General features: G+C 39.7%; 1 protein-coding gene across 7 annotated transcripts in view; it reads right to left on the bottom strand.

Moving 5' to 3' along the window:
- Positions 1 to 24,319, bottom strand: part of MBD5 (methyl-CpG binding domain protein 5) — a 231,140-nt gene that overhangs the window by 144,192 nt on the left and 62,629 nt on the right. For all 7 annotated transcript variants that reach the window (XM_054044519.1, XM_054044518.1, XM_054044520.1 and 4 more), the window contains exon 2: positions 21,667 to 21,763. The gene's annotated coding sequence lies outside the window, so the exon portion shown is untranslated. The remainder of the gene's footprint in view (positions 1 to 21,666; positions 21,764 to 24,319) is intronic.

Raw genomic sequence — 24,319 nt, forward strand, 5'->3', positions numbered from 1 at the left:
GGTCAAGCCTTAGTTACCCCTGGAACATGTCTTTGGAAGTTCTGAATGTACAGCAGATCACAGTCCCGTGAAGTGTCAGTCCTGAAAAAGTTGTTAGGAAAATCTAGTTTAAAGTAGATTTTAGGGAAGGAGAGGGAGTGTTTGTTGCATGCTCACAAAGGACTCCCAGTTGAGAATAGTCCTCCACAATGAGAGACTACAACCAGTATGTTCAGAACTGAGGCTACTGAATCCATGTTTAGTCTAAATGATGATCTTATTTTCCTCTCTTTGTGTTTGGCAGGAATATTCCATCAGTTGATATGACTATGCTCTTCACTAAGGTGGCTGCAGCAGGTAGGCTTAGGCAGAGTAATGAACACCTTTCAGTCCCTTAGGTACAACTAGTTCTTGATAGGGAAATCCCACTCCAACTCAATCACACCCTCATCAAGCAAGTGACGAAGAATTATACGAATTTTCTGCAACTTTGCAAGTTTTTGGGGTTTTTTTGTTTGCATTTTATTTTCTAAAAACATAAGCACCTGTGAAGTTAGACCCCCACTCATGCTAATTTTGGGAAGCTTAGTTGAAAGTTTGTGGTCTCTTGCACAAAGTCCAAAATTTACAGATTTCTCCTGCTCTTTAGAAAGTCTAGATGCAAGATTTATCAGAGATTTTAAAATTTTGTGCTGCTCCTTTCTCTTCTGCAAGCTGTGAGAATAGGGAAGATGCAAGGGGGTTCTGAAAAACTCCCCCCCCCCCCCCCATTTCCATGCCACTGGTTCTGGCCTGGTTTATGTGAAGGGAGATCCAAGCATCCTGCTCAATTGTCTCAGCTTAGACCTTACCCACATGTCAGCTGGGAGCTAGTTTCACTGTGGTCTGCTCAACCATCTTGGCTGGGAGCTTTCGATTTACCTTTTCTGAGTGGGGATGAGAGAGGAGGTTGCTGTCTGTCAAACAATCCTCAATAAGCTACTTTTTTTTTTTTTTTTTTGTAGAATGTGGTTTTTCTCCTCAAAATTGCTAAAGCCAAAGAAGAAACTAAAGACATTGAGGGCTGGTCCACACTAACCCCCCAGTTCGAACTAAGATACGCAACTTCAGCTATGTGAATAACGTAGGTGAAGTCGAAGTATCTAAGTTTGAACTACAAGGTACTCACCGCAGGTCCACACGCGGCAGGGAGGCTCCCCCGTCGACTCCGCGTACACCTCTCGCGGAGCAGGAGTACCAGTGTCGACGGCGAGCGCTTCCGGGATCGATTTATCGCGTCAAGACAAGTTGCAATAAATCGATCCCAGAAGATCAATTGCTTACCTCCGGGTTTGGCGGTAAATATAGATGTACCATTAGATAACTAAATCTTTTAAAAATCCAGTGCAAGCTCTGCTCCAAAGAGAAACCTGGAATCTGCCACGTGGCATAGAATTCTGGGGAATTCATCCTGAGAGGCAACCTTGAGTCCAGGTTCAAAGAAAAAGATGTGATCTGTCCCCCTACTGCCCTGGAGATGGGGAAAGCCCACTGTGAAGACTGTCTGACGTGAAAGTGACTGAGAAAGTATGATACTTAGACTGTAAACTCTTTGGGACATGAACAGTCTTTTGTTAAATGTCAGTACAGCATCTAGCACAGTGGGGTGTGGGGTCCGTAACTGGGGATCCTTAGTGCTACTGAAATACAAATTCATTAATAAATAATAATATGGAGCCATGGCCACAGCACTTAAAAATCACTTTTTGTTTAAATTCTGAGTCGCTATAGCATTTCAGGATTAAATCATTTCACATTACTGAAACCACATCTTTGGTTAAGCTGAATGACAGTACATCACATCATGTTGTATCTGAGCAGCTACAGCATTGTGGCCATTACAAGAAATTCAGGATTTCAAGTATTTCATGTTATTGTAAAGGCACTGCAATACATAACAGTACCTTAAATGAAAAGTCATTCAATGATTTATAAGCTAAAGGTACTTAAACATATGTATCACAGACTTAAACAGCCTATTTATTTTAAGGTGTAATCTTCTCACATCAGTTGGCATGATTATAGAAAGCCCTGGCACAGATAATCTAGTTTTGCACCTCACCTTTGGTCTCATAAGTGTGCAACATGCAACCTGCACTGCTAATACACGCAGACATCACTCTGAAGTCTGGTCATGAGTTCTCCACGGGCCTTTCAATGTTCCAAATGCACACCCCACAGATATCCTACAGGTACTCAGAGTGAAGTTAAATATTATAGTTCCTTTCTCCTATCCAGATTTCTAGTATAAATTCAGGAGCTAAAGAAGCAGAGATTAAGCAAAGGGTAAATCTACACATCAATAAAAGACTCTCAGCATGGCTGCAGCTGATCCAGGTCAGCTGACTTGGGCTCATGGGGCTAAAAATTGCAGTGTAGATATTTCGGTTCAGGCTGGAGCCTGGGGTTTGAAACCCTGGGTGGGAGGGTCTCAGAGTCCAGGCTCCAGCCCAAGCCTGAATGTCTACACTGTCATTTTTAGCCTTATCATCAGAGCCCCACAAGCCTGAATCAGTTGACTATGGCTCTGACACTTAATGCCATGGGGTTTTTATTGCAGTGTAGACATATCCTGAGTCATGAGAATCCTAGTTGGCACTTGCAGCCAATTAACGTCCATGATATAGTTGGTAGAAAAAAATCCATTGTTCATTGCTGACAATTGTTTAATTTCTGAAGATCTGAGAATCATGACTTACTGGTGAATCTGCCTCAGTGAGCCACTAAGCCTTGCAGAACCATGGAGGAATAGCTCTTCCAGTTGTTCAACTCTGAAGCGTGGTGGGATAGGAGAAAATAGAAGACAGAACCCATGTGCCAACACAGCATTAACATAATCTGGGAATGCTAAGCATTCAAAGCCATTAGTAAGTATCTGCACATTGCCTATGTCATCCAAGGAAGCATCACTCACTAAATAGTGATGCACACCTCCACAACGACAGCCTCAACTGCTGATTTAACATAAGTAAGATCATTACTGGCAGGAATCTAGGGTGGCAAACTTCCAAATGGCAATCCTCACGCACTGTTCCAAGCACGGATGGGAGGGGGGAGAAGAGAGGGAAAATCTCAGAGTTGGTTTGGCACTGGAGAGTTTAAGTGAGCTTAGCATAGACTTCCAGACAAGTTGTCCTTTTATGCCCTGAAGTTCTGAAGCCACTTTTGGTCATTATAAGTCTGCATTACTATCCTAACCCACTAGATCATGCCAGTTGGCCAGGCCTTGGCCCAGTGCTCCATTGATCAAAGATGATCAAGCAGTAGATCATACGGAAGAGTGACTGGAATGTGTCTCCGCTTCCTCCAGCAAGCGCACAAAATAAACTGGCTATGATAATCTGCAATGTGCTTCACTGATGCCTCACTTTAAGCTTTCCAGTGCAACAGGATCATCCTATTAATTTCAACAGACAGGATCACAGCACTCACCTGGGAGTCCTTCAAGCTGGAAGTGAGTAGTTTTCAAAACAGCACAGGCAAGAGAGCAACAGATGAATCCTAGGATGGAAGAGATCATGGAAGTTTGATTCAGACTACCGTGGTTCCTAGCCTCCAGGTGGTACCCCATAATGCACTGCAAAATTTACCCAGAATGCATCAAGCCTAGAAGCAGTGGTAAGTATCCTGGGATACCTGTCCATAGCACCCTGTGATGCCTGCCTATATCCCTTGATACATGTTTAGCATCTTGTAACATTTTTACCATTCCTTTCCACATAAACTAATGTTATTGTCATATTCATTCAGTACATCTTTATTGGTTTTTTATATTGCTGTTCTTTTGAGGAATGTATTTAATAATTTTTTCAGCATCTATATACTCTATTTTCTATTTAACAAGTAGCACATTATTTCATAGCTGCAAGTTAGGGGATAAGGTAGTTAAGCATGAAAGTAATATAGCTGCAAATTTGGGTGGCCTATATAAGTTGTTACACATTATTCTGTTGTACACTTAATAAGTACTGTATTATGTTTAATAAGCACAGTTTACGATATAATTTATAAATAAGTGACTTTCATGTATTCTACCAACTGGCATATAAACAACATAATTTTAAACAGTACTGCAAGATACAAGGGCTTGAAAGCTTGTTTCTTTCACCAACAGAAGTTGGTCCAGTAAAAGATATCACCTCACCCACCTTGTCTCTCATGTGCATATAAGGGAGATGACAAATGTATAATTGTACTATAACAGAAATAATATGCAACAATACCATTACAAGTTGTATTTAAAAATATATACACAAGGGTGCAGATTTAAGGTTGTATATATGGAAGGCAGAATCCAGTTTGCTCTTCCATAGCTGTATGGGCTGTGCACTGTCAACTGTGGTAAAAACTTGTTTTGGTCAGGAAAGTAAATAGATATAATTTAAAGGGAGAATCAAAGAAGCTATGTGAGTAAGAAGTGGCTTCTGCTATTTATCACCAAAAATATGCTTTAGGAATATTTAGTATTTTTCAATTCACCTCATCCAAGTACTGTAGTGCAATCGCTTTATTGTGAAACTGTAACTTACAAATGTAGATTTTTTTTTGTTACTTAGCTGCACTCAACCCCCCCCCCCCCAAACAACGTAAAACTTTAGAGCCTACAAGTTCACTCAGTCCTACATCTTGTTCAGCCAATTGCTAAGACAAACAAGTCTGTTTACATTTACGGGAGATACTGCTGACTGCTTCTTATTTACAATGTCACCTGAAAGTGAGAACGGGTATTGGCATGGCACTTTTGTAGCCGGCGTTGCAAGATATTTATGTGCCAGATATGCTAAACGTTCATATGTCCCTTCATGCTTCGGCCACCATTCCAGAGGACATGCTTCCATGCTGATGATGCTTGGTAAAAAAATAATGGATCAATTAAATTTGTGACTGAACTCCTTGGGGGAAGAATTGTATGTCTCCTGTTCTGTTTTACCCACATTCTGCCATATATTTCATGTTATTGCAGTCTCGGATGATGACTCAGCCCATGGAGCATGCTTTCAGAAGTCTTAAAAGAGCAATACTCCGATGCGGAAACTACAGAACCCGAACCACTAAAAAAGAAAATCAAACTTCTGCTGGTGGCATCTGACTCAGATGATGAAAATGAACATGCATGCTTTGGATCGTTATTGAGCAAAACCCATCATCAGCAGGGATGCGTGTCTTCTGGAATGGTGGTTGAAGCATAAAGGGACATATGAATTTTTAGCGCATCTGGCACGTAAATATCTTGGGATGCCAGCTACCACAATGCCATGCAAATGCCTGTTCTCACTTTCAGGTGCCATTGTAAATAAGATGTGGGCAGCATTATCTCCTGCAAATTGTAACCAGACATGTTTGTCCGAGAAATTGGCTAAAGTAGGACTGAGTGGACTTGCAGGGTCTAAAATTTTACATTGTTTTATTTTTGAATGCAGTTATTTTTTGTACACAATTCTACATTTGTAAGTTCAACCTTCATTATAATGAGATTGCACGACAGTACTTGTATTAGGTGAATTGAAGTATACTTTTGTTTTTTGTTTTTTTTATAGTGCAATATTTGTAATAAAAAATAAATATAAAGTGAGCACTGTACACTTTGTATTCTCTGTTGTAATGGAAATTAATATATTTGAAAATGTAAAAAACATCAAAAAATATTTAAATAAATGATATTCTATTATTGTTTAACGTGCGATTAATTGTGTGACAGCCCTAGTTTTTAATTACAAGGCATCAATTAGTCTCTCAAAAGATATTTAGCTTTGAAGTCCTGTGCCCCAAAACAAAGCCATTCACTAAAAATTCATAATGTAAACCCAAAAGGGACAATCATGATCATTTGTCTGACCTGCCTAAAACAGTCCATAAAATTTCAAGCCCAATAACTTGTTCTATAACGCAGAGTTACTTTCTAGATATCAGACAATATATCTTAAAGACATATTGCCTCACTCAGTCGTGCTGGATATTTATTTTTCTTTTTTCAAAGTGGAAATGACAAAGTCCATAAAATGTATCAGAACTGCACTTTTCAAAAACAATACAGAAAAGCAATGATCCATTCTGATAACAAGAACCTAGAAGCTTTAAAACCCTTTCTTATGTCCTTCCTACAAGACAAAGAGAAACCATTTTACAAAAGTCTTTTGTACAGTCAAGATGAAATATCAATATTTTCCTCACACACTGAACATGGCACTATTTTCTTTTCTAAAACAGGGGAACAAACAAAAACTGGGGCATTGAAATTGGCACCCCAGAATTTTTAGATATAAACAGCATCTTTTTTTAACATTTTAGAACAAAATAATTTAAAAAATAGTATTCATAAATGAAAACTTCTGAGAGGTTATGTTTACAGGTATGTACTACTTGTTCTTAATGGCTTCCAGGGGGAAAAAAGGCATCAGAAAGAAGCTTTTTAAATATAAAGATGATTATGCTACAGAAAGCCATTTGGTAAAGGGGAATTGAATTTTACACTGTCATACCAAAGAAGATGACTGACAAGGCTCAGAAGAATTTTATTTTTCTCAATTCCTTCAACTATTGAACAGAAAACTAACTTAAAAAAAATTGGAAAAATAATTGTTTTGCCGGTATTACAGGCACTACAGACATTATATCAGAAATAATCCCATATTAGTGAAATTGTGTGTGACATACTGTATTTCACACCAAACATTAGTAATATGGCATTTAAAAAAAATATAACAGATTACTAGAATATTTTCCTTCTATAGTTGGTGATTTGCTGTCAGACACAGTAAGATGTTTCAGGTTTTCCAATTTGAATGATCTGAGTGTATTAATATGCAAACTTGGAGGAACATCACATTTTACTTTCATCATGGATCATAGCCAGCTTTTAATAAATATTAAACCTGATGAATTCACATGCATCTATTTCAGCTCATGCAACAACTAGAGCCAAAGCAGTAATATCATGTACTAATATCCTTATACTTAAAGGGACTTGCAGCAGACAAGAGTGGCGAAATTTGAGCAAAATGACATATTGATCAGTCTTCCACATAACTGAAATTGTTCACCTGTATTACCTGTGTTAACATCAAATGTGCCACATCTTTCAGCCAATGGACAAACATGGAGTGAAATCCTGGCCCTATTCAAGTCAATGGAATTTTTGCCGTTGATTTCAATAGAGCCAGGATTTCACTCATGTTCTTCACTTATATCATCGGACACATACAGAAAACTCAGAAACTGTAGCCAAATCTCTTGATCATGAGTTATAGGCCTTTAAATCAATGGTCAGCACTTGAGATCACACGATCAACCACAACAAAAAATAAATGTATTTTGAATTTTCTTTACTTATCATAATCTGTGTAGTAGGAATGTCTTTTATTGTAGAAAACCTAGGACCTTGACTGCTGCAGCTTGATCCTAGTATCTGTAGGCTATCCTTTCTGCATACATTGTCACTACTTCTTATCTTAGGGATACAATGGCATAAAGTATCACAAAGATCAAGCACACAAGATCTGGAGATTGAAAAATGTTCAATATCAATTTTCCTGGCCACAGGCTTTGATGCTCAATCCATTTAACACCGGAAATGTCTTTCAGTCACCATGCGTAGATATGTATCGGATTAGCCAGATATGCCACTATTGATTGTTTAGTTGCCTACTGAATCTATGCTCTACAAATGTCTATTTATTTCACTCAAATCCTTAAAATATCTGTGGTTTAGGTACATGGAATATCATCTCTGCTTTTCTAGGAAGAATGTATGAAAAAAGTAAAACTTATCACACTTGATATTAAGAATCATCAGACTTTATCAACAAGAGTTAGTAAGATTGTTAAGTGAATGCATACTGCAGTGGACACAGAATTTGTGAGGTTCACTTAGAGAGACTCTCATGTACTATCCTTCCACTGGTGTCTCATAATTGTAACTGTAGCCAGCTTTGTTTTTCATTTCCAGTTCGCATTTGTGCGAATAGCAATTAATCCATTATACTATACTATACCTTCCTTTATTTTATAAGTTTTCTTTCATCTTCCAATCATAATTTACATATCAAGATGACAAAACTCACAGCCTGTTTCATGATGCTGGAATACATATCTGAATTGCATTCTCAGTTACTTTTATCATTTCATACTGGGCAGTGTCCTAAATAGTTGTTGTTCTTTCAGGCCGACTTCAGGAATTCTTGCATAAATGAACAACGTGTCCAAATACTGAACAAAATTGGTTAAAGACAATTTTCATTACTGTTGTTTTCATTGCACACACTAAATGGAAAGTTTAATTTCTCTGTAATTTTTATGAGGTCAGCTAATGCCATATCTTTTATTCTCATGCCTATAAGGCTATGTCTAAACTTTGAGCTGTGACCATGATTCCCAGCTCAAGGAGACATACTAGCACTCATTGAGCTAACATGCTAAAAACAGAATGGAGCCATGCAGCATGAGCGGTAGGATGGTCTAGTTCCCAAGTACTGCCTAGGGCAGGGGTGGCCAACCTGTGGCTCTGGAGCTGCATGAAGCTCTTCAGAAGTTAATATGTGGCTCCTTGCATAGGTGCTGACTCCAGGGCTGAAGCTACGGTTGCCAACTTTCCACTGCTGAACCCCTGCCCCTTCCCGCCCCCTCCCCGTGCCTCTTGCACCCTTGCTCCTCCCTCCTTCATCCCAGAGCCTCCTGTACACTGCGAAACAGCTGATCGTGGCAGGCAGGAGGCACAGGGAGGGAGGGAGAGGTGCTGCTTGGCAGAGCTGCCAGCAAACAGGAGGTGCTGGGGGTGGCGGGAGGAAGAGCTGATGGGAGCTGCTGATGTATTACTGTGGCTCTTTAGCAATGTACATTGGTAAATTCTGGCTCCTTCTCAGGCTCAGGTTAGCCACCCCAGCCTAGCGTCTTGAATAGGTACATACTTGGGGTGGCTAGCCATGGTGAAAGCCTTTTTATTCACTTGGATTTTACCAATTGCAATTGCCTCTACTTATAAAATCATCCCTATAGTTCCAGGAATGTGGTAGTACATTATCCAGCAAAGAAAGCAGAATGCTGCACCTTTGGAAGAACCATATTCAACACAGGACAACAATTAGGGAATATCATACCAATTCTTTAGTTTGAATGGTAATCTTCAGAAATATTTACATGGGATTGAATTTAAAAGCATCATCTGTGTCAATTGAGCCAGAACAACTGGTGTAAGTTGGTGCAGTTCTAGTGTAATCAATGGAGCTATGCCAAGTTAGACCAGATGAAGGATCTGGCCAATTATAACTTATTTTAAGAAAAATGTCAAAAACGGTCATTTCAGCACTTCCACTGTTCATCATAGGGGAGAGAAGTTGCAGTTATATTGTGCTTACTCTGCGATAAAAAAAAGAGGTAGCTAGGAAGTTTCTGTTAGCAGCCATTTTTAAAACCATAAACCTGAACATCCATTTTTTTTATTGTACTGCTGCAACTACTTCTCTTTTCTTCCATTTCTGGACTAGCTCTTAAAATATAGTTTAATTATTGTAGAAATTCTTGAGTAATTGCTCCCAGAATAAAGACAGTCAGCCCCTATCTTGGACACAGAAATGAACTGTTCTGAATAACTTTAGTTTTGTTAAATATGCCCTGGGTTAAAAGTGTGTGTTCAAGTTGACTGTAGACCTGCTGGCCCGTTTCCCCAGACCAGGCAGGATTAAATGCCTAACAAAAAAGAGACTGTTCAAGCCCCTCCTTCAAGGCAGTTTATTCTCCAACCATAAACATATATAGTAACACCAAAAGAGAGCTATCCCTTGATCAAAGCAGAATGAAGTGGTAAAGAGACCTTTCCTCTTGCTCATCACCCAGGCCCTGCTAATGAGCCACCTTCCTTCTTGTCCCCATTCAACCCGTTTATCCTGGACCACCCCAAACCCTATCCACACTTCCGCCCCCTGACCACCACCCCAAACTCCCCTGCCCTCTGTCTAACCCCCGCTGCTCCCTGCCCCCTTACCGCGCTGCCTGGAGCACCAGTGGCTGACAGCACTGGCACAACACAGAGCACCGGGTCAGGCCGGGCTCCGCAGCTGCATTGCTTCAGGAGCTCACAGCCCGGGCGCCCACAGCATTGCACCGGGCGGCGGAGCGAGCGAGCTGAGGCTACAGAGAAGGATGGACAGCAGGGAAGGGACCAGTGGCTAGCCTCCTGGGTCAGGAGCTAGGGGGCTGGTCAGGACGGTCCCGCGGGCCGTAGTTTGCCCACCTCTGATAAAAACACGTTAGAAGATATTAAGTAACATGTGCAAACTAGCATGTTATAAAAAACTAGTGTACAAAAAGCATGCTATACTGGATGAGCTGAAGTCTACAATGTCTTGTCTACACTGCAGATTTTAATGTATTTGTTACTACTTTTTAAAACCACACAGTTAATTACTAGTCAAAACAAACGTACTTATGGCTGCAAAATGCGATAAGTGCTTTTGAATATTCCAGCCAAAGAATTTTAAACACTGAGTAAAAATCCCTCTTTTCTCTTATGTTTAACTTTCACTCTCGTCTCTTGTGATGTCACCATTTCTCTAATTCTGCATTATGACTGAGACTCTTCAAGCCAAAACAGGTCCTAAATTTCTAAAGAGGAAAAGAACAAGCAAAATTTTAAAATAATAGCAAACCCCATAACCTTTTCGGCCTTCTTTATGTATCATGAAAACAACAACTTACTTTTCTTCCTTTCCTGGTCACTTTTAAAATTAAAACTTAGAAGAAAATCTGCTAGGTTTAACAGAGTAACACCTTTGAATTTTTCATTATGAATTGTTCTATATACTTAAGTTGGAGACAAACTAAAATATTTTAATTTGGCTTGTTCATATGGCAGAGATGAATAGTTTTCTTTTACTTTCCACGCTATTTCCAGTATTTCTCTAAATACATTTTTCCCTTTAAAAAGTTTGTGCAATTAAGCTAAATAATGAAGGTAGATCCTGCTCCATTATTTTAGCCAGAGTGCTCTTCTAGGAAAAACAAAAGCTGATATGCAACCAGGGCCGGCTCTGGCTTTTTGGCCACCTGAAGCAAAAAAAAAAATAAAATAAAAAAATGGGGTGGCCAGAACAGCAAAGCAAAAAAAAAACAAAAAACCCTGCGGCGTGGCCCGAGCACAACTGCAGGGGGACCGGCTGGGGGGACGGTGGGAGGAGGGAGCGGGAGGGAGAGAGAGAGAGAGAGAGAAGGGGTCGGCCAGGGCTACAGCAGGGGCGCTGCCACGCGGCCCCTCTCGCTGCGCCACCTTCGGAGGGGAGGGAAGGAAGAGGACTGCCCTTCAGGGCACTCCTGTCCTCCGCGCCGCTGCCCCCTACAGGGCGGCCGATGCGGAACAAAAAAAGAGTGGCCGTGCCGCCCTAGGATTGGGCAGAATGCCGCCTCGTTCAATCTGCCGCCCCAAGCACCAGCTGAGCAAGCTGGTGCTTGGAGCCGGCCCTGTATGCAACCAACTGAAGGATTATAGATAGGGCCCTTCCAAATTCATGGCATGAAAAATACATCACAGACTGTGAAATCTTGTCTCCCAAACATGAAATCTGGTCTTTTGTGTGCTTTTACCCTATACTATATAGATTTCATGGGAAGACCAGCATTTCTCAAAATGGGGGTCCTGACCCAAAAGGGAGTTGCGGGGGGCTCTGAATGCAGTGCCACCACCAACAGCAGTGCAGAAGTAAGGGCAGCAGTACAGCAACCCCACCCTACAATAACCTTGCAAACTCCCCTCCCCCAATTCCTTTTTGGGTCAGGACCCCTACAATTACAACACCAAGAAATTTCAGATTTAAATAGCTGAAATCAGGATTTTAAAAATTGTAAATTTCATATGACCGTGAAATTAACTAAAATGGACCATGAATTTGGTAAGCCCCTAATTACAGAAATCTTCTGATGTACTACATCCAAAATACACCTCTACTCCGATATAACGCTGTCCTCGGGAGCCAAAAAATCTTACTGCATTAGAGTGAAACTGCGTTACATCGAACTTGCTTTGATCCGCCAGAGTGCACAGCCCCACCCCCCGGAGTGCTGTTTTACCGCGTTATATCCGAATTCATATTATATCGGGTCGCGTTATATCGGGGTGGGGTGTATGTGAAACTGTAAGACAAGATTTCGCAAACACTTCCTGGCAGAATTAGGATATTAGAATTAGAAAAACAGTACTTGTTCTAGAGTTATCCAAACTGCTGAGTTTGTGTGGATTGAAACATGTGGATGACATGCAAATAAAGCTAAAGCTTTGCATACAAAAGCCTCCACTGCTTATCCCACAAGGTCTTTAGGAAATAGTTGATACTAAAAGAACACATTGATTTTACCAGTTTCTGCCACAGAAATGTCAATGTTAGAGATAGAAAACCAATTCACTTTAGTACCACAGCATTTTTCAATATTTTGCCAGTTAGCAATAAAAATAACAAGCAGACAATTTTCAACATAATTTGATCAATTAGGTAACAGAAAAAAAATGTATGGGAATTTTTATTTTCCCTTCAAAAATATGCTTTATTTGCACCATCTTCTCATTTTGAAGCTTGGAAGCCACTTTAATTTGCAATTTATTTACAATAACTGCTTCAAGAGAGAGTTGAAATCTTCACTACATTCTTGATAAAGATTTTCCTCAGCATGATGCAACTGTAGAATAATTGGGGATCATTAAATTTAAATAGGAATTGTGTGTGTTTAGTTATGGGTTTTAACCTTCCTATTCCTATGGAAAGGGAATTTGAACTTGGTGAAAATGGTAAGAGAATTCTGTTTAGGCAGTCTTTAGCTTCTTTGCTTAATCCAAGATTTCAATCAAGCATTATTTAAAAGATCCCCTAGATTTGATACTACAAAGGGGATACATTTACTACTGTTTACCAGAAAACAATTTAAAAAATAATAATCACAAGTAAAGTAATATTCAGGGTCAATGAGTCTTGAGTTCCTAACAAATTTAAATATTTTTGAAAATCCCACCATAAGATCTAATCTATGGGTGGAGAAAAATGGCTCAGACCTTCATGAAACAACTGCTTTCTCAAAAGACAGGAAAAGATTAGAGACACAGATAGCCACACACAAAGGGGTCGCGGCTATAAGGACATGAAACATATCAAAAATGGCAAAGGGTTTAACAACAGATCAGAAGAAACTACCTACTAATTTAGACTGGAGACAGAACTAGAAACTAGGGCTGTCAAGTGATTAAAAAAATTAATGAGATTAATCATGCGATTAATTGCTGTTAAAACAATAGAATACCATTTATTTAAATATTTTTGGATGTTTTCTATATTTTCAAATGCATTGATTTCAATTACAAACACAGAATACAAAGTGTACAGTGCTGGGGATGTGGGCTCTCGGGTGGGGCCAGAGATGAAAGATTTGGGGTACAAAGAGGGGGCTCCGAGCTGGGGCTGAGGGGTTTGGAGTGCAGACTCCAGGACAGAGTATGGGTGTGGGAGGAAGTTCAGGGCTGGGGCAGAGGGTTGGGGTGCGGGAAGGGGTTCAGGGCTGGGGCAGGCAGCTTGGGGGTGGCGCCAGCGGGTGGGGGCAGCACACAGAGCCCCCAGACCACTCTTGCATCTAGCAGCTGGATATGCCATCTATTTCCGGGAGCTGTGCAGAGCCAGGGCAGGCAGGGAGCCTGCCTTAGCCCTGCTGCACCGCCGACCAGACTTTTAGTGGCCCGGTCCCTTTTCGACCGGATGTTCTGGTGAAAACCGGATGCCTGGCAACCCTAGACTGTATATGTCTTGCAAGCTGGAGAGGACATTCACCTGCTTTGGAAATTTGGGAAAGAAAAATAAAAGTTGTGTTCTTCCCTCAGGTTACAGATTGGTTTGGCAACCTGCTTTTCTTGATTCTATGCTTTATCATCATTATAAATAAATAATACAAAAATGTACTATTTCAAGCTTCCATGTACAATTTCAGAAAGTTAAAATCCAATACAAAAGTTTAACAGTATATGCTGTCTATCAATCCTATATTTAGACACACAGGGCCTGATCATGGCATTTACCAAACGGGTAAATGATTGAGTCCTTATTTAGGGTTATATACTGTCCACTACAGAAAGCTGTTAAATCAAAACAAAACAAAAAAAGCCACCACGCATGGATCAAGGAGAGAATAGATCCATTAAAGAATCAGAGTGCCTGGGACACTTATTTTGCACAGTCCTTAATCATGGTCCTCTGAATCCAGCCTATGTGTGAGTTATGCATTTATAATACAGTAGTAAAAATAAAGTGTCAAAATGATTGTTGATAAATGGATCAGGTGGACTGTTAGCTTTGATTAATTTATTTGTATTAGCTTAGCTTGGGAGACCTTTATTGGTCAATAAAGAAGTAGTAACACTGATGGCTAAGAAAATAATAAAATCCCCAAACTAGACATGGCATGTCACATGGTACTCTACTCTGTACAAAACAGCCTTAATTTCTACAAGTATGCCTCTTCTATCTGAATTCTAAAACATGTTAAAGCACTCATGATAATTAAGGCTCTGAACACTTTAAATAAACCAGATCTAACAGAGAACATAAGTAAACATAAAGTTCCATCTCACTGTACATATATAACAACCCAGGATGCTCACCTTAACAGTACTGTATGTACACTGAAAACCAAACCAAACCCACACTCTCTTACTAATACACATTTTTCAGGATTTTTTTTGTAGAAAAGGTTAAAAAAATTCTGGCAAATGACTTGCCCCCAAAGTTTCACTTTATTTGATTTTACTTAGGGTATGTCTACAATGGCAGTGTTACAGTGCCGGCAGTCACAGCGCCGCTCAGAGAGCGCTGAAGGGAAATCGCTGTTGTGTGTTCACACTGTCAGCTGCCTGCGCAATAGCGTGTTCACACTTGCAGTGGTATTTGGAGAGGTGCACTCTGTGCAGCTATCCCAGAGAGCATTTCTTCCACTTCTGCCGCTAAGAGTTGTGGGAAGGCGGAGGGGATCGCGGGACAACCTGGGTCCTGTCCCAATGCCCTGTGATGCATTGCTTTGCATCCCAGCAATCCCTCTACTTCCGTCTGCATTTGGCGCCATCTTTCAACGGTTTGTGTACTGCACGCTCTGCCTCTTCCATCTGCAGGAGTGGATCCCGCAATGTTGACCAGTATGCTGCTAGCTCTCACACGTCGTGAGTGGCAGTGGAGTTATTCTTTAAACTACAAAGGCATGAGGAGTGCGACATTGATCTTTCCACGCTTGGTAGCTATGACATGAGATTGCCTGTGGCATTCATGGAGGTGCTGACCATAGTGGAATGCCACTTTTGGGCTCAGGAACAAAGCACCGAGTGGTGGGACCACATCATCATGCATGTCTGGGATGATGAGCAGTGGCTGCAGAACTTTCAGATGAGGAAAGCCACATTCATGGGACAGTGTGATGAGCTTGCCCCAGCCCTGAGGCACAAGGACATGAGAATGAGAGTTGCCCTGCCGTTGGAGAAGCACGTGGCAATTGCACAGTGGAAGCTGGCTACTCCAGACCACTACTGATTGGTCGCTAGCCAGTTCGGAAATGTGCAGGGCCATTAATCGCATCCTATTCCGAAAGACCATGACTCTGGGCAACGTGCATGACATTGTGGACGGCTTTGCACAAATGGGCTTCCCTAACCGCGGAGGGGCGATAGATGGCACGCATATTCCAATTCTGGCACCAGACTACCTAGCCACTGAGTACATTAATCAGAAGGGGTATTTCTCTATGGTTCTCCAGGTGCTTGTGGATCCTCGTGGGCGTTTCACAGACATTAATGCAGGCTGGTCCGGAAAGGTGCATGATGCAGGCATCTTTCGGAACGCTGGCCTGTTCTGGAAGCTGCAAGCAGGGACTTTCTTCCTGGACCAGAAGATCACCGTAGGGGAAGTTGAAATGCACACTGTGATCCTGGGAGACACTGCCTACCACTCTTCAGGCATCAGCGCAGAAGTAAGGGTGGCAATACCATATCATGTCATCCTTACTTCTGCGCTGCTGCTGGCGGCGGCTCTGCCTTCAGAGCTGGGCTCCCAGCTAGCATCTGCCGCTCTCCAGCTGCTCAGCTCTGAAGGCAGTGCCACCACCAGAAACAGCGCAGAAGTAAGGGTAACAATACAGCAACCCCTTCCCCCCACAATAACCTTGCAACACGCCCCACAACTCCTTTTTGGGTCAGGACCCTACAAATACAACACAGTGAAATTTCAGATTTAAACAGATGAAATCATGAAATTTAGAATTTTTTAAATCCTATGTCCGTGAAATTGAACAAAATGGACTGTGAATTTGGTAGGGCCCTAGTCATGACATTCAGCTGTGTGTATTCCAAACCCTTTAATTATTTCTTGTCTGCTTTCAGCTAGCAGAGTTGACAGGGAAACAAAGTATTGAACTGAGGTTGCCCAAGTGGATCCAAGACCTAATAAATGAGGGGCCTATTTGGCTCAGATGCATATTACACCCCTTAACATAGGAGAAGAGAGGTGAATGATATTAGGTGGCAGTTAGCACCTTTACAGTTGAACTTGGCCCAAGAGCCAAGAAGCTGAAAAACTTATAGTAAGAAAAATGTTACTTAACCAGGACAGATATTTAAAAGAACTGAAGACACAAACACACTCCACACTCTTCCAACAGTACTAACTAGATAGTAATCCAAATTTGGGTCACTGAGCTGTGCCCCTATTTGAGTCTACACCTGATGCTCTATCAGCCTTGGTCTGGCCCACTACTAAAATCCAAAATTCACAATTTTACACTGCTTGAATCAGGCATAAAGTTCTGAAGAATGAGCTCTTCCCTGTCACATCACTGCTGCCCAAATGTGTAAGAAGAAGAATATTAGTTCTACAGGCTGGACAAACTTTCTATTAAATAGATCAGTTTTCAATGGGTTGCACTGAATGGTCTTGTATTGCTGATTAAAAGAGCAGCATCCTACCACAAAACAAGTTTTAGAAAACAAGGAAAAGCCTGCAGTACTAAAATTATTAAATTTTTACCTACAATTTAAAAAAATGCAGATGTGCAAACTAAAAATAACGGTTGCTTACAACTCAATGAATATTAGGTACAAGAGCATGTATGTATTCACATTTTAAACAAATGCAAATTTGGTATAAAATAAAACATGATCAGCTTGCCTGCCACAAAAGAGGAGAGGTTTTGTTTGAGCAGGAACTCCTAAGGCATAATTTCTGTTTTCAAACAGACATACTAAATAGCCTTAGACAAGTTACAAACTCGTTGATAAACCCTTCTATAAAATGGAGATAATAGGATTCTCTCTCACACAGAGGTGGACATTAATTAGCTAATGAGCTAAATTCACATGGCAACATATAGAAGTATTATTATTACTATTTCTACTACAGTGGTGCTATGAATCTCAGTCAACGATCAGGGCCCCACTGTGCTAAATACTATAAATAAATACATGGAGATATACCTATCTCATAGAACTAGAAGGGACCCTGAGAGGTCATTGAGTCCGGCCCCCTCCCTTCACTAGCAGGACCAAGTACTGATTTTGCCCCAGATCCCTAAGTGATCCCTCAGAGCTTGAACTCACAACCCTGGGTTTAGCAGGCCAATGCTCAAACCACGAAGCTATCCCTCCCCTGTACAAACAAGCAACCAAGATGAAAGTCTTGGCTCAGAGTACTTGCCATCTAGGCATCAGACAGGACAGAACAGGTAGATGAGACAAACATGTGAGGCTGGGAGGATGAGCTAACAATTAAAAAAAAAAAAGCAAACAAAAAACAGTATTACATAAAAACAGAAGTTTCAGCTTGTCACTTGCCTAACAAATACCAGAGAGCACTTATTTGTAAATATCACTGTATAGGTATGTTTTAGGGAGGGACTGAACTTCAATGGAGTTTTACCAGGTACAAAGTTATACCAGACATGAATTTGATCCAGAGTTTCAACATGGAAAGCACAGTATGCCCTCCTTACTGTGGTAGGCATAGAAATTATTCTACACATTTGATATGTACTGATGATAAAATATGTAACAAACAAAATGCCTCCTAAAATGTGTGTGTGTTAACTGAAGTAGATTCATGCTTTACTTAGAAAACAGGAAAACAAAATAAGCATTATGAAAGTTTCAAAGATGGAAACAATTTAGTCCCATTTATTGTACAGGAGGGTATAATTTCTGATCCTGAAACATATGGCTATCAAATGGAATTCTGAAGTATTTACCCAAATGCATAATGATTTCAGAAGCAGAGGTGGCTCCTGTAATATAATCTGATTTAAAAGAGCGTAAAGTACTGCCCTACTAACAGGAACTATTAACAAGCTTTAACAATCTGTACAAATATTTACTGAACTGACGGAACATGCATTAAATGTCAGACAGATACCTGAAGACTGATAAGAGGAATTAAAGTAGCAAGCGTGTAGTTTCAAGGTTTCATTATACATTCAATTAACAAAAAGATGTAATTAAATCCTAATTTAATCTTAAAGTTTAGAAGACTTTAAGAAATGTGATCTATAGAGTATGTGTAAATTAATCAGAAATGCCATTTAAACTAGTTTTATTTTTTTAAACTACATCTATTTTTTTAATAAACTTTTTCAAAGAAAATAAATGAACAACAGAAATTACAGTATAGCCAAGAAATTTTTACAAGGGTGGTAGCTTTCCATCCCAAGATGCAAAACAGGAAATAAGTTTTGGTGCAATACCACACATCTATTTGTAGTCTGAAATGCACTACCTGAAAGAAACAACCACACAATAGACCAGTCAGTTATGATACTTTTATTCTACCATGTAGAAAGAGAGAGTCCAAGAACTAAATTACTTTTTAGGATTTTGGTATTGTAGCACATGTTGTGCATCCTAATAATCTGCACTTAAAAAAAAAAATACATCCTCCATACGCACAGAGTTTGCATGGGAAAGACCCAAAACTGATATATATATTTTAAATCTCTATCACAAAACTAAAAATAAAAACAAAAAGCTCTGAAACGTGTAACTAACATTTGCAAAGACATGCTAAAACAATAGAGAATCCAGGCTAAGGAATCTTCTGATAGCACAATAACTATAAGAATAATGGCTGTTCACTTGGTCCCTTGTTCTGTGGGCAAGCAGAGGTTGGAAGCAATGGAGAGACAGCCAAATAAGCTCCTGTAGTAGGCAGGGACTGCCTCATATTGCAACCTTTCTGATGAAGACAGGCATGGGACTTCTGAGGAAAGTAGGGAGAATGAATGGGAGGAAAAATTGGTGTGTCAGTCCATACCTGAAAGTGTTTCGAGGGGATGTGCAGAACATTTAATTTGATATTGAAAGGCCTCCTGGGCAAATCATATTTTTGAACTGTATGCAACTGCCCCCCACTCTTTAACATGCAGTTCCACTCTGAAAACTGACTTTGTAAAAATATGTGTGTATGTACGTATGTATGTGTGTATACATATATTCTCAATGACTTCCATATCAATTTTCTCAGGCTTTGTCTACGTTACTACTTTTGTTGGTCAGGGAGATGAAAAATACACATCCCTGACTGACAAATTTCACCGGCAAAAGTGCTAGTGTGGGCAGAACTATGCTGGCAGGAGAGGCTCTCCTGCTAACATAGCTAACGGCCGCTCATTGTGGGTGGTTTAATTATGTCAGCAGGAGAGTTCTCTCCTGCTGGCAAAGAGCATCTACACAGGAGACCTTACAGTGGCATAGCTGTGCTGCTGTAAGCTCTGTAATGTAGACATAACCTCAGTTTACAAGCAATAATTAGGACACTACCAAATTCATGGTCCATTCTGGTCAATTTCATAGCCATAGGATTTGAAAATTAGTCAGTTTCACATTTTCAGATGTTTATATCTGAAATTTCACAGTGTTGTAACTGCGGGGGTCCTGACCCAAAGAAGGGTGTGGGGGGTTGAAATGCTGTTGTAGGGGGATCATGGAATTGCCGCCTTCACTTTTGTGCTGTGTTCAGAGCTGGGCACTGAAAGCAGCAGCTGCGGAGCTTCCTGCAGCTGGAAGAGGCTCCTGGAGGTGGCAGTGAGTCTGATTCCCCCCCCCCCCCCCCCCCATGCTGCTGGGAGCACCCCAGCCAAGGACTCCTAACTGCTAGTCACAACCAGTAGCAGATTAATGCAAAGACCCACAGGGCCTGTGCCCAGGGGCCCTGTCCAATTTGGGGGCCCCCTGAAAAACTGGCACCCCGAGCCTGGGCAGAAGCCCCAAGCCATTCTTAGACTCATCTAACTAAGCTACACGTGAATTAAACTGGCCTGCCAGGAGTTTACTATATTACAAAATTATTTCTTGATTGCTTTGCTTATTGATCAGCTGTACTGATAATCAAATGTTTACAATATAGTCATCAATAAATTCCACATGATGTCTCAGATTAAATTTTACAAAAACGGAAAGGGAGTTGGGGGAGGGCAATAACATTTCAAATCTCCATTTATTAAGTTAACTATAAATAGATTAATTCTTCATGTTACAACAATATCTAAAGTTTTCATTACTTATTCAATTTACCAATAAGTATAATGCATAGAAAAATCACACACGAGAAGTCTCCTGAATGTCTGACATTTGTTTTGGTGGCCAGAGTCCGTACACTTCAGAATAAAGTTAAATATTAAAAACAAAGCGCATGCTGGGTTTTAGCTGCACAACTTCAATTAAAATCAATGAGAGTCAGACACCTAAAATCCTACACAAAAATCTAAGAAAATGTATCACTATATTTTACATTATATGTTGTTTATCATTTCTTTTCCATATATAAACTGTAATCTTCCAAATATATCATCTACCTGCTTTTTATATTCCAAAACATGACATTCTAGGTATCACAGCCACTACACATAGATAGTGCAGTTATGGGAGGCTATAGAAAACTAAACAGAAGGAAGACTAGTTGAATAAAGTTTCCTATTTTTATAACTTAAGTAAAAAGGAAGCTGTGCTTTCTTATTAATACTATGATGATTACCCTTATAATACTCAAAACCAGTGGGAGAACACTTTAACCTGTCTGGTCATTCAGTGACAGACCTGCGGGTGGCTATATTACAACAGAAAAACTTCAAAAACAGACTCCAAAGAGAGACTGCAGATCTGGAATTGATATGCAAACTAGACACAATCAACTCCGGTTTGAATAAGGACTGGGAATGGCTGAGCCATTACAAACGTTGACTATCTCCCCTTGTAAGTACTCTCACACTTCTTATCACACTGTCTGTACTCGGCTAGCTTGATTATCACTTCAAAAGTTTTTTTTTTTTTTTCTCTTAATTAATTGGCCTCTCAGAGTTAGTAAGACAACTCCCACCTGTTTATGCTCTCTGTATGTGTGTATATATATCTCCTCATTATATGTTCCATTCCATATGCATCCGAAGAAGTGGGCTGTAGTCCACGAAAGCTTATGCTCTAATAAATTTGTTAGTCTCTAAGGTGCCACAAGTACTCCTGTTACCCTTATAATAGACATTCACACGTCTGAGGAGTTGAGTTGGGATTCCTAACTTTTTGTGCTGTTCTTTATAGGACATATTTGAGATAAAAAACAAAATGTATTAGTTTGTATACATGTATTTAAATATAGACAAACTTTTACCTACCTTTGATGTCTAAAAAACCAGATTTTAAGGATTTTGTCTGTAAACACTATGTTCTTCAACACTTATGTATCCAAAAACCAACATTCTCCAGCATGATCTAAAAACACAAACAGTACACAATTCAGACTGATTTTAGCATAATTGGGCTCTTTGAAACAAAAATACAAAAATGAATAATGCTGTTATCTTACAATACATTCCCTTTTATTTTAATTCTTTAACTATATTAATAAAATATTATGGTTAAGATTTTAAACACACCAAATGCAAGAAATCCATAGTTATGGTTCCCAAAGCAATAACACCATTAAAATTACCACCTAATATGTTAAAGAGTACATAAAAGCAATACTGAACATACAGACTGGAAGTTAAACAAGAATACTGAAAGAAAATTAAACTATATCCAGTACAACTCTGGAGAATTAAAATTGTTTAGAGAGAACTTTCAGAAGAGAAACCCTGGAATTAAAAGTTGCAGTTTTCACAGACAACTTTGTTAAAGAACAAATCTAATCATAAAATGCCATTTGTTAGTATTTCTGTTCTAAAAAATAAATAAAATATGGATTCATTTATTACAATGGATAGAATTTTCTGTACCTATATACATTTACATGTCAGTAATCAAATTACATTTTCAAACTGTGGTGGGACATGACATAATGATTCATCTAGAATTTAATTTATATGTTAAAATGCCAGTGGAAAGACACTACGCTGACTGCCAGGGCTGGCTCCAGGCACCAGCTTAACAAGCAGGTGCTTGGGGCGGACAAGGGAGAGGGGCGGCACCTGCAGCAATTTGGGGGCAGTAGGTCCCTCACTCCCTCTAGGAGCGAAGGACCTGCCGCTGAACTGCCGCCGCCGATCGCGGCTTTTTTTTTCCATTTGCTGCCGCCGATTTTTTTTTTGCTTGGGGCGCCAGAAATGCTGGAGCCGGCCCTGCTGACTGCCAAGGGAGCATGATCAGGTCAATAGTTCAGCTATCAGTCTAACACATGAAGTAAGTAGTTTCATTTATCTTTAATTTTTTTTATTGTAATCAACCATATTTCTACAGTAAAATATGGTTGTTATTGCAGGATTGCAGTCTATTATTGCAATGTGTAGCTTGTGGGTGGACAGCTGCACCTGTGTAAGGCTCCATTAATTATATTAATAGACTTCACATGAACACTGTAGCCTACCCACAGGATACCCAAAGCAGGATCAAGGCCACAGTGATTAAATACATTTAATGGCAACTGTTTTTTGTTAAAAATTCTAAATCTGTGTAGCATGCCTGCTATAATTGAGAAGCTATACTATCTCAGTTTTGTTGTATGGCTTTATCTGTACTGCCAACATTTGATCTATACAGTCAATTTTTTTCCCCCATCTTCAATAAAAAGTAAGTAAATGAGGCCTTTATGCTGTAGCCACTGAAGCTGATGGTAAAGTGCCCAGTAACTTCAGTGGTGCAAGACTAGGTGGTAAATAACTTTCTTCTGAAGGGCTCCTAAACCAAATTAGTTCCATCAGTTTCCGAAGATGAACTTTTCAAATAGACTCTCTGCCAACGAAGTATCAAAGAAAAACTATTTATTATATATGTTATATATATTTTAATTACTGTATGCCCGCATTTCTAATGTTTGTAGAAAAAGAAGCACTGAATTAAGCTATTTTTTTTTAAAGTGCATTTTAGTGACAATTCTTTCTGGACTACATGAAAAATACAACAAAAATAGTAAGAATAAGATTTGTCATAGTTGTTGTTTAAAAACAAATCCTCTGCTCCCCCATAGTACATTACATATATTTATACTTTTTATCATGAGACAGCCCCACAAATAAACAAAACAGACAAGTTTATCTATGGTATATGAATATATAACTCACTTGACAGAGGTTTAAAAATTTGAGAACTGGTGGTTTTTGATTAAATAGATTTAATTCTTAAAAAAAAATTCTAGGTTACTCAGACTGGTCTGAATACCACTGCTCTATTCTGAGCAGAAACCTACTCTTCCATTTTTGTAAAATGATCATTGGAGCACTCAAGAACCAAAGTCTTCGTGGCAGAGTTAAACTTAGATTAGCAATTAATAATCTAGGACATAATTTTCGGCTGAGGTCTGGCTGCTGACGCTGGGTTATCTCCACAGAGAGCAGCTATCTAAATTTGGACTATGTTTCTAGAAAGAATGACATTTCTAACCCTTTTTCTTTTTAACTCCTCCCCCACTGCCAACCCCTTCGTTCCCTCCTTTCACTATTCATGTACATCTTTTGCTATTTTATTTCTATTACCCCCCATTAACATTTAATGTCTATGGTAAGATTGTCTGGTTTTGTTTTGTCTGGTCTTGCAGCTTTGATATGTTGTAAAACTGCGTAATTGGATAATTCTATTGGCCATCCCCTGAGGCGTACAGTATTTGGAAACATATCATTTACTCTTTTGTACTTTATGTTGTCTGTTTCTGTAGAAAAATCAATAAAAATTAATCAAAACGATTTTGGGTTACTATTGCTCTTGAAGTCTACTGTACAGTATACGACTCGATTGTAAGTCTTATTAAATCATAAAAATTTACAAACACAGCTGGAAAAAAAATTAATTCACTCTTACTATAAGAAAAATAAGCCCAATTAGTGATATTTTACT

This window comes from Malaclemys terrapin, chromosome 11, assembly GCF_027887155.1.
Source record: "Malaclemys terrapin pileata isolate rMalTer1 chromosome 11, rMalTer1.hap1, whole genome shotgun sequence".
Taxonomy (NCBI): Eukaryota; Metazoa; Chordata; order Testudines; family Emydidae; genus Malaclemys; species Malaclemys terrapin.